General features: G+C 41.4%; 1 pseudogene; it reads left to right on the top strand.

Annotated features, from left to right (window-relative positions):
* The window catches only part of LOC149447778 (collagen alpha-1(VI) chain-like), a 10,835-nt pseudogene extending 4,110 nt beyond the window's left edge, over nt 1–6,725 (top strand).
* Nucleotides 6,726–8,782: the final 2,057 nt, after the last annotated feature.

The raw sequence follows: 8,782 nt of genomic DNA on the forward strand, positions 1-8,782 counted from the left end.
TAGAATGCCATGTGAGAAACCCTCATTCCATGCCCATTTCCTGCACCACATTCAAATTGTACTCCCCCTACAATCAATAGTAGTTGTCAGCGCAAAGGGGTGGACTGACCATTTGGAAACTAGGGCACTGCCCGAGGGCCCAGGGTCAGTAGGGGGCCCCATGAGATGCCGCTGGTACCTTTTTAATAGGCTTTTTTGAGTTTGAGCAAGGACACAGGGGCCCCATGATCCCCTATTGCCTGGGGGGCCCCATGAGTTGTCAGTCCGCCACCCTGGCCCTGTGTCTAGCAAAGTCTAACAGAGCATGTCGCTCTACCTACCAGAATGACATGATCTGTTGTATGCAAGTAGTAGAGCACTATCCAACTTGTGGATGCCTACATATGTCACATTCCATCACAGAGAAGGAATTGGGGAGCTGAGGGAATCAGCGTGGGACCTCTGCAGCATCTCTAAGGTGAGTAAACATTAAAGCTCTTACTAACCAATAACAAAAGTAGACAAATGACTAGTAAAATGATACACTGAACACAATTGTAAGGAGCACACTAACCAATGAATACCAACGTATAGGCATACATTGAACACCAGTATTATTGGGCACACTAACCATTGAACAGAGACTGTATACAACAACTACAACAACTAGGCTTAAATTCTGTTTACCATTCCCCTTTAAACTAATCCCAATGTAAAAATTCCTGGATAATGTATATACTTACTTATTTTCTCTCGTCCGGTCACATGATTACCCTGCATCAACCAGCATCAACTGCAGGAGAGAATGCTCGACAAGAGCTAGCAAGGCCAAGAAGACAAGACGTCATTGTTGGCACTCCCTTCTCTTCCCTTTCAGCTGCTGTTGCCTGACACATGGGAGCCGGATCATATGACCAGACCAGAGCAGCCTGATATAGGTAAGTATATACATCTTTCTGACACAGGTTAGTTAACATAGATGTCAGCAGAAGGGAAGGGAGCATTTTAAAATTAGTTAGGTTTATCCTGGAATTCTACTTTAAGTGCAGTCTGGCTATAGACATCATTTACCACAGGTACAATCTGTGCACATCAAAACTACTATCCTCAGTGTGCACCATGGTGTCCCAGGTTCTTCATAATCCTAACGACACTCCTGTGTTTGCGACAAAGGGTAGGACCACTATCACATTGTTATTGCTGTCAGTATCCCCAGTAGCCCTGGTTCACGCCGGTGCAACTTGTAATGTGATTTGACAGTCACACCCTATTGTCCGCAATGGAACCGTTCAAATCCACTCTGCACCAATTTGAAAAAAAAAAAAAAAGGTTCCTGTACTATTGTTTTCGATTTTAGGTGCAGTTTGCATAGACATCTGTGCATGAAGTCGCACAGATGTCCGCCAAGCCGCACTTAAAGTTGCACTGACATGCGGCAAATAATATACATACACTATATTGCCAAGGGTATTGGGACTCCTGCCTTTACATGCACATGATCTTTAATGGCATCCCAGTCTTAGTCCGTAGGGTTCAATATTGAGTTGGCCCACCTTTTGCAGCTATAACAGCTTCAACTCTTCTGGGAAGGCTGTCAGAAGGTTTAGGAGTGTGTCTATGGGAATGTTTGACCATTCTTCCAAAAGCGCATTTGTGAGGTCAGGCATTGATGTGTCTGATGAGAAGGCCTGGCTCACAGTCTCCACTCTAATGCATCCCAAAGGTGTTCTATTGGGTTGAGGTCAGGACTCTGTGCAGGCTAGTCCTCTGTGCAGGCCAGTCAAGTTCCTCCACCCAAAACTCGCTCATCCATGTCTTTAGGGACCTTGCTTTTTGCACTGGTGCGCAGTCATGTTGGAACAGGAAGGGGCCATCCCCAAACTGTTCCCACAAAGTTGGGAGCATGAAATTGTCCAAATTGTCTTGGTATGTTGATGCCTTAAGAGTTCCCTTCACTGAAACTAAGAGACCAAGTCTAACCCCTGTAAAACAACCATACACCATAATCCCCCCTCTACTTGGTACAATGCCGTCAGGCATGTGCCATTCTCCTGGTAACCACCAAACCCAGACACATCCATCAGATTGCCAGACAAAGAAGCATGATTTGTCACTACAGAGAACACATCTCCACTGCTCTAGAGTCCAGTGGCAGCATGCTTTACACCACTGCATCCAATGCTTTGCAATGCACTTGGTGATGTAAGGCTTGGCTGCAGCTGCTCGGCCATGGAAACCCATTCCATGAAGCTCTCAACGTACTGTTGTTGTGCTAATCTGAAGGCCACATGAAGTTTGGAGGTCTTTAGCTGTTGACTGTGCAGACCATTGGTGACTTCTGCACACTGCGCTTCAGCGTGTGCTGACCCTGATCTGTAATTTTACGTGGCCTACCACTTCGTGACTCAGTTGCTGTTGTTCTCAGTTGCTTCCACTTTGCTATAATACCATTAATGTTTGTCCGTGAAATGTTTAGTAGCAAGGAAATTTCATGACTAGACTTATTGCACAGGAGGCAACCTATCAAGGTACCACACTTGAATTTACTGAGCTCCTGAGAGCGACCCATTCTTTCACAAAAAATTGTAGAAGCAGTCGGCATGCCTAGGTGCTTGATTTTATACACCTGTAGCCATGGAAGTGATTGGAACACCTGAAGAAGTTTTTACTCCCCATAATGAAGGGGTTAAAGACAGGGTTAAGGATGGAGCCAGGAATTGTGTACCCAACTTGGAGGAACAATACATGAGGGGAATTTTTCTAAACTGGGTGCACACGGAATCTTGTGCAGCTGTGCATATTACCAATTAGCTTCTAGATTTTATTGTCAAAGCTTAATCGAACAAGCTGACGTTAGAAGCTGATTGGTTATAATGCAAAGCTGTACCAGATTCTGTGTGTTCCAGTTTTAGTGAATCCCCCCCGTAGAATCCAGGAACGGGTTAAACAATTTTGGTATTGTAAGGTTGTGGGTAAACAGTCAACAAAGCAACAATAATCTGCAATCAATAGCACTAGTACAATGGCTATAGCAACTGCAGCACACACTTGAGGGAACAGTTCCAAACAGTATGGTATCTCAGATTACAGTGACACAGGTAACGCATGTGGGAGGCTAGTGTTATGGCTCTCAGAAAGGTTGGGAATACCTAGACAGAGGCCAGAATCAAGGTAGTCACCTAGATATAGCTTACATTACCAAGATGACATATGTATAGTGAGTGACCAATAGGTAGAGTAGAAGTACAAGTCCTAATACACAGCACTGAAGACCAGAGTCCCTAATCTATCCCTCCCCAAACAAGAACCTTTCCCTAGGGATAACACTCTGTTCCTCATACATGTGGATCCTTTCCCTACTCTAGTCACTCGCAAACATGGGCCAAATACAATGGGACTCTGCTATTTGTAAGTATTGCCCACACTAAAGATGGATGCTAAGGTCATCCAGTGTTACAGTGTCCAATCGGACCACAGCTCCCCTGATAACACCTATAAAGCCTGTAGAGGAGCAATGTTTCTCTTAGCCTCCATACCACCTGCACAGCAACTAGCGCCACCTACAGCAAGGAGGATAAACTTCACCTGCCTACAGGGTCAATAGGCAATATAAAAGAGAGATAAAAAAGAAAGGCACTAAATTGATTTTCTAAATGGACATTTAACACCCAAAAATGTATGGGTAATGTGGATGTTGACATTAATTCTTTCTCTGGTAATTCCTATAATTAATCTGTTTTTTTTTAATTATTATTATATTCAGGATTTATATAGCGCCAACAGTTTGCATAGTGTTTTACAATATAAAGGGGGACAGAACAATTACAATATAGTTCAATACAGAAAGACTAGGAGGACCCTGCTCATGGAGCTTACAATCTAAAGAAAGGGGAAGGTGGTACAAAGGGTAATAGCTGCAGGGGATGATCTGATGGAGGTGACTCAAATACAGTTCTTAGGTGGAGGTAGAGTTGGCTTCCCTGAATAAGTGAGTTTTCAAATATCGCTGAAAGGCGGATATGGTGGGGGATGACTGGAAATACTGGGGTAGGGAGTTGCAGGGGATGGGAGAGGTTCAGGAGAAGTCCTGAAGGCAAGCATGGACAAAGGCGACTAGGGAGCTAGAGAGCAAGATGTCTTGGGAGCAGCGGAGCTGACGATTTAGACGATATCCGCAGAAGAGGTTGGTGATGTAGCTAGGGGCAGTGTTGTGGATGGCTTTGTACGTTGTGGTTAGTATTTTGAATTTTATATGTTGGTCTAGTGGAAGCCAGTGAAGGGATTGGCAGAGAGGAGCAGCAGTTGCTTATTGGTTGGTAAGGTGTGTAAGTCTAGCAGCAGCATTCATAATAGACTGAATGGGGGGATAGCCTGTGTAAAGGTAGGCCACCAAGGAGAAGGGAGTTGCAGTAATTAAGACGGGATATAACCAAGGTGTGGATAAATTGTTTTGTGGTGTCATTAATCGGGAAGGGGCAAATTCTGGAAATGTTACGAAGGTTGAGGTAGCAGGATTTAGCCAGTGATTGGATGTGGGGCCCGAAAGAGAGGTCAGAGTCTAGGATTACACCCAGTACCCTAACATGTGGGGAGGAACCAATGGTGGAGCTGTGATCTTGGTGGTAAAGTCATGAGTGGGGGTTGGGGAGGAGGAAATATTACAAGCTCAGTTTTAGAAAGAATGAGTTTGAGGAAGTGGTGTGACATCCATACTGATATGTTGCTCAGTAGATTTGTGGTACGTAAGGAGATTGAGGGGGTGAGCTGGGGAGTAGAGAGATAGATCTTGGTGTCATCAGAGTAAAGGTGGTATTTGGAAGAGATGGGAGGGTATCAAAAGGCTCAAGGAGGAGGTGTAGAGAGAAAAGAGAATACTCTATTATTAATTTTAAAAAATAATGTTTATTTCATTTGTTTAAGGTTGGATGTATGTAAAATGCCTGTAAATAAGTACAAACTTTTTTTTAGTGGAGACTGATGTCTTTCTTGTCAGCTATGCACTTATCTTATGCATTTAACCCATTGATGTTTCTGCCAGGGGCGGACTGACAACTCACGGGGCCCCGGGCAATAGGGGATCATGGGGCCCCTGTGTCCTTGCCCAAACTCAAAAAAGCCTATGAAAAAGGTACCAGGGGCATCTCATGGGGCCCCCTACTGACCCCGGGCCCTTGGGCATTGCCTGAGTTTCCAAATGGTCAGTCCGCCCCTGGTTTCTGCTATATGTGAGATACTGCTGCCTGTAGCACTTTTTATGTATTGTAGTGTATTGTTGACTGTATTTTTTTAACATGTGGAGTTACAGTATGGGAGAGATTTACAAAAACTGATGAGTGAAAATTGGTGTGGCTCTGCATTGAAACCATTCATCTTCCAGGTTTTATTATCAAATAATTGAACAAGCTGAAGATAGCAGATGATGGCCACCATGCACAGCTGTACCAGAGTTTTATTAAATCTCCCCCTATGTAAGCATTTGTCTCATGAGGTCACTTAAGCAGTATTGAGAGAGATTTGTAAACCAAAGGAAGAAAAGAGGAATTGTGATGATCAATCTAGGATATATAATTGAGCTGTCAGACCTGTTACATTAAACGTCACTTTGCATCTGGTGTTTGCTTGTTATAATGGCAGTGAAGGGAACACATGTGAATTTTTTTTTGGGGGGGAAATGTTTGATGCATGTGTTTTTTAGGAAGTGTAAAAATTTGTTCCTTTACTTATTGTTTCTGTGAATGTTTTTTGCACTTGTGGATTATTTTCTAATGCAGCCATTCCTGTGATCATATTTGTTTATATAGTAAATGGTTTTTCACTGTATCATAGCTTAACATGTGTGGGAAGTTATTAATTTCATACTTTTTTATTCAGAATCACAACACTATCACAATGGAAGAAATCACAACACAAGCTATTTAAAAACACAAAAAATACCATATATAGTTTAAAAACAAGAACAGCAACTGTTTGTTTGAAGGACAGTGGTTTAGACTAGGAGCACAGTGATTACGCAAAGTAAATATACACCCATAACGGCCACTATGCCTTGTGACTTTCACATTTTTATTTTATGTTTTTGCAGTTCAGTTTAGCAAACCCACTGACATTGTGTTCCTCATGGATGGATCTAGCAGTGTTGGCTACAGCAACTTTGACCAAGTGAAAGAGTTTGTTAATTTGGCAGCTACCAGAATTGGTCTAAAGAAATGAACATTAATAACATATTGCAGTTATCAGTGGTTCAATACAGCAGTTCAGAAGCCCAGAAGCTTGAGGTGCCTTTTACTACCAACATAGAAGATGCTACATCTGGCTTGTCAAAAGCAATATATTTTGATGATGCCACAGATCTACCAGCTGCCCTAAGGTATATTACAAACTACTTGAAGAGGGATGGAAGACCCAATGTCAAAAGACAGATCATCATTTTCTCTGATGGTCGATCTTCTGGAATTGCTCAGAACCAGATTGCTGCTCAAGCAGCCGCAGTGTTAAACCCTAATACTGAGCTGTTTGCCATCACTGTTGGCACATTCCATGAACTTGGCATTTGTCAGCTGGTCAGTGGGAAGAGTAATAACTTTAACTTCAATCAAATAGAGGACAAACTTCTGCGTGTCTTAGAATACAGTAATCTCAGACGGAGGGTCACCTTGCAAAGCTTTCTAAAAAAAATCACATCATGAGATCTGTACCATACTGATACTGGAATGGCTGCAAACATGAAATTGTCTTTATAATTCTTTTTTTTTGTTTTTTTTGTTTTTTTTGGGGGGGGGGGATTTGTTCCTGTATACACCCTTATACAAATTATTAAAAAATGTACACACATTTCAATCTAAACTCCAACCTTACTCAATGATCATGTCCCAGAGTCTAAAATATTGTATGTAATAAAAATGAAAAGGTGGTATTTACAAATGTAATTAGCATTTTGAAAATGGAAGAAAAGGAAGAGCCAGGGAAGGCCAAATATAAGCCGGTTAAACTGCTTTTTCCTAAGCTGTATATTTAGTAGAAAAATAGGAGGCACTGGCTTAACCATTTGACGCCCGGCCTATGGCCCAATGGCGTCCGCAAAAATGTATTACCTTTCCGGGAGGCCGCCATATGGCGTCCTCCCGCACATGCGCAGTTCGCGCGCTTGCAGAGCCGCGCAGCGGCGCGATCTGTCACTGGCCGTGTACCTCAGACACGGCTGGTGACAGATCTGAGTACCGGCCCCCGTTGCCTATACCATGTGACCTGCTGTGACCAATCACAGCAGGTCACATGACAGTTGTATACAATGGACGGCTTCATTCATGCCATCCATTGTATACTAGTGTCTAGCTGTGAATGGTCACAGCTAATCAAATGCACATGTCATGTGATTAGCTGTGGCCAAATCACAGCTAAGCACAAAAAAAAAAAACCCTGAATGAATCGATGTTATTCAGGTAAATGCTTGCTTATAGCAAAGTAATTATTTGCTATAAGCAAATTGTGTAAAAAAAAAAAAAAATACTGATCACTTTCCCAAAGTAGCACAATGTTACTATGGTAACATTGTACTACTTTGGACATAGTGAAATATGAAATAAATCTTAAAAAATCTTAAAAAGAAAACATTTTTTAAAAAAATAAATAAATAAATAAAAAAATAAAAAATATATATTTTTTTTTTTTCACACTGTCACCAGTCAGTGTCCCTGATCACCGCCATGCCAGTTATATGATGACGCTATACTGCACTGGTGACAGTATGTAAAAAAAAAATAGTGAAAATAATTTTTTTTATTTTTTCATTTTCCGAAAAATTATGACAAAAAAAATACAACTTCAAAAAACTCGCCATGCCTCTTATGAAGTACGTCGGACTGTCTACTTTGCAAAAAGTGGTCATTTGGGGGATATCTGTACTATTCTGACATTCTTGGACCTCAAGAAATTAGATTGGCTGTCAGTACTTCAGGATTGATCAATATTCAGATCTATACCATAGTTTGTGAACTCAATAACTTTCCTACAAGCTAAAAAATACATCCTAATTTGGGTTATTTTCACCAAAGACATGTAGTAGAATACATCTCGTCCTAAATTTATGAAGAACAATTATTTATTTGCAAACTTTTATAACAGAAACATGGAAAAACGTGTTTTATTTTTGGTCTTTTTGGTTAATTTAGCAAAAAGTAAAAACCCCAGCAATGATTAAATATCACCAAAAGAAAGCTCTAGTTGTGTGAAGAAAATGATAAAATTTTAGTTTGGGTACAATGTTGTATGACTGCGCAATTGTCATTCAAAGTGTGAGAGCGCTGAAACCTGAAAAATGGCTTGGGCAGGAAGATGTAAAATTGCACGGTATTGAATTGGTTTATTAGTGTAGCTCTTACCCCCAAAGGAGCCACTGGATGTATTGGGTCCCCTGTTCCTGTGCCCACAGCTCTGCAAAAAGCATCACATAGTCAGGCACACCTAGCTGGATGGGGTATATTTATTGCAGATTTAATGCGGTACCCTGGTAACAAAAGATATATGAAACAACAGCAATGATACAGCAAATAGTTAAACTATATCAAGGAATGTATTACGAATAAGTGAACAGTAGAAAGAAATATACTGTTTAAGACAAGCAATGGGTATAGAAAGCAACTTCTCTTAAATCTTATACTGAGACAATCCTAACTAAGGAAAATTATGGCACTCTAACAGTTCAGCGGTCTATAATATGCTCTCTTCTGCTGGCCAGCTCGTTGGAGCCCAACTGTTATGTTAGAGTGCTCAGGACAATGTCCCTTTAAGCACTGATAACGTCACT

The sequence above is a fragment of the Staurois parvus genome, unplaced genomic scaffold (assembly GCF_062004578.1).
Source record: "Staurois parvus isolate SC_StPar_1 unplaced genomic scaffold, SC_StPar_1.0 ptg000670l, whole genome shotgun sequence".
In the NCBI taxonomy this organism is placed as follows: Eukaryota; Metazoa; Chordata; class Amphibia; order Anura; family Ranidae; genus Staurois; species Staurois parvus.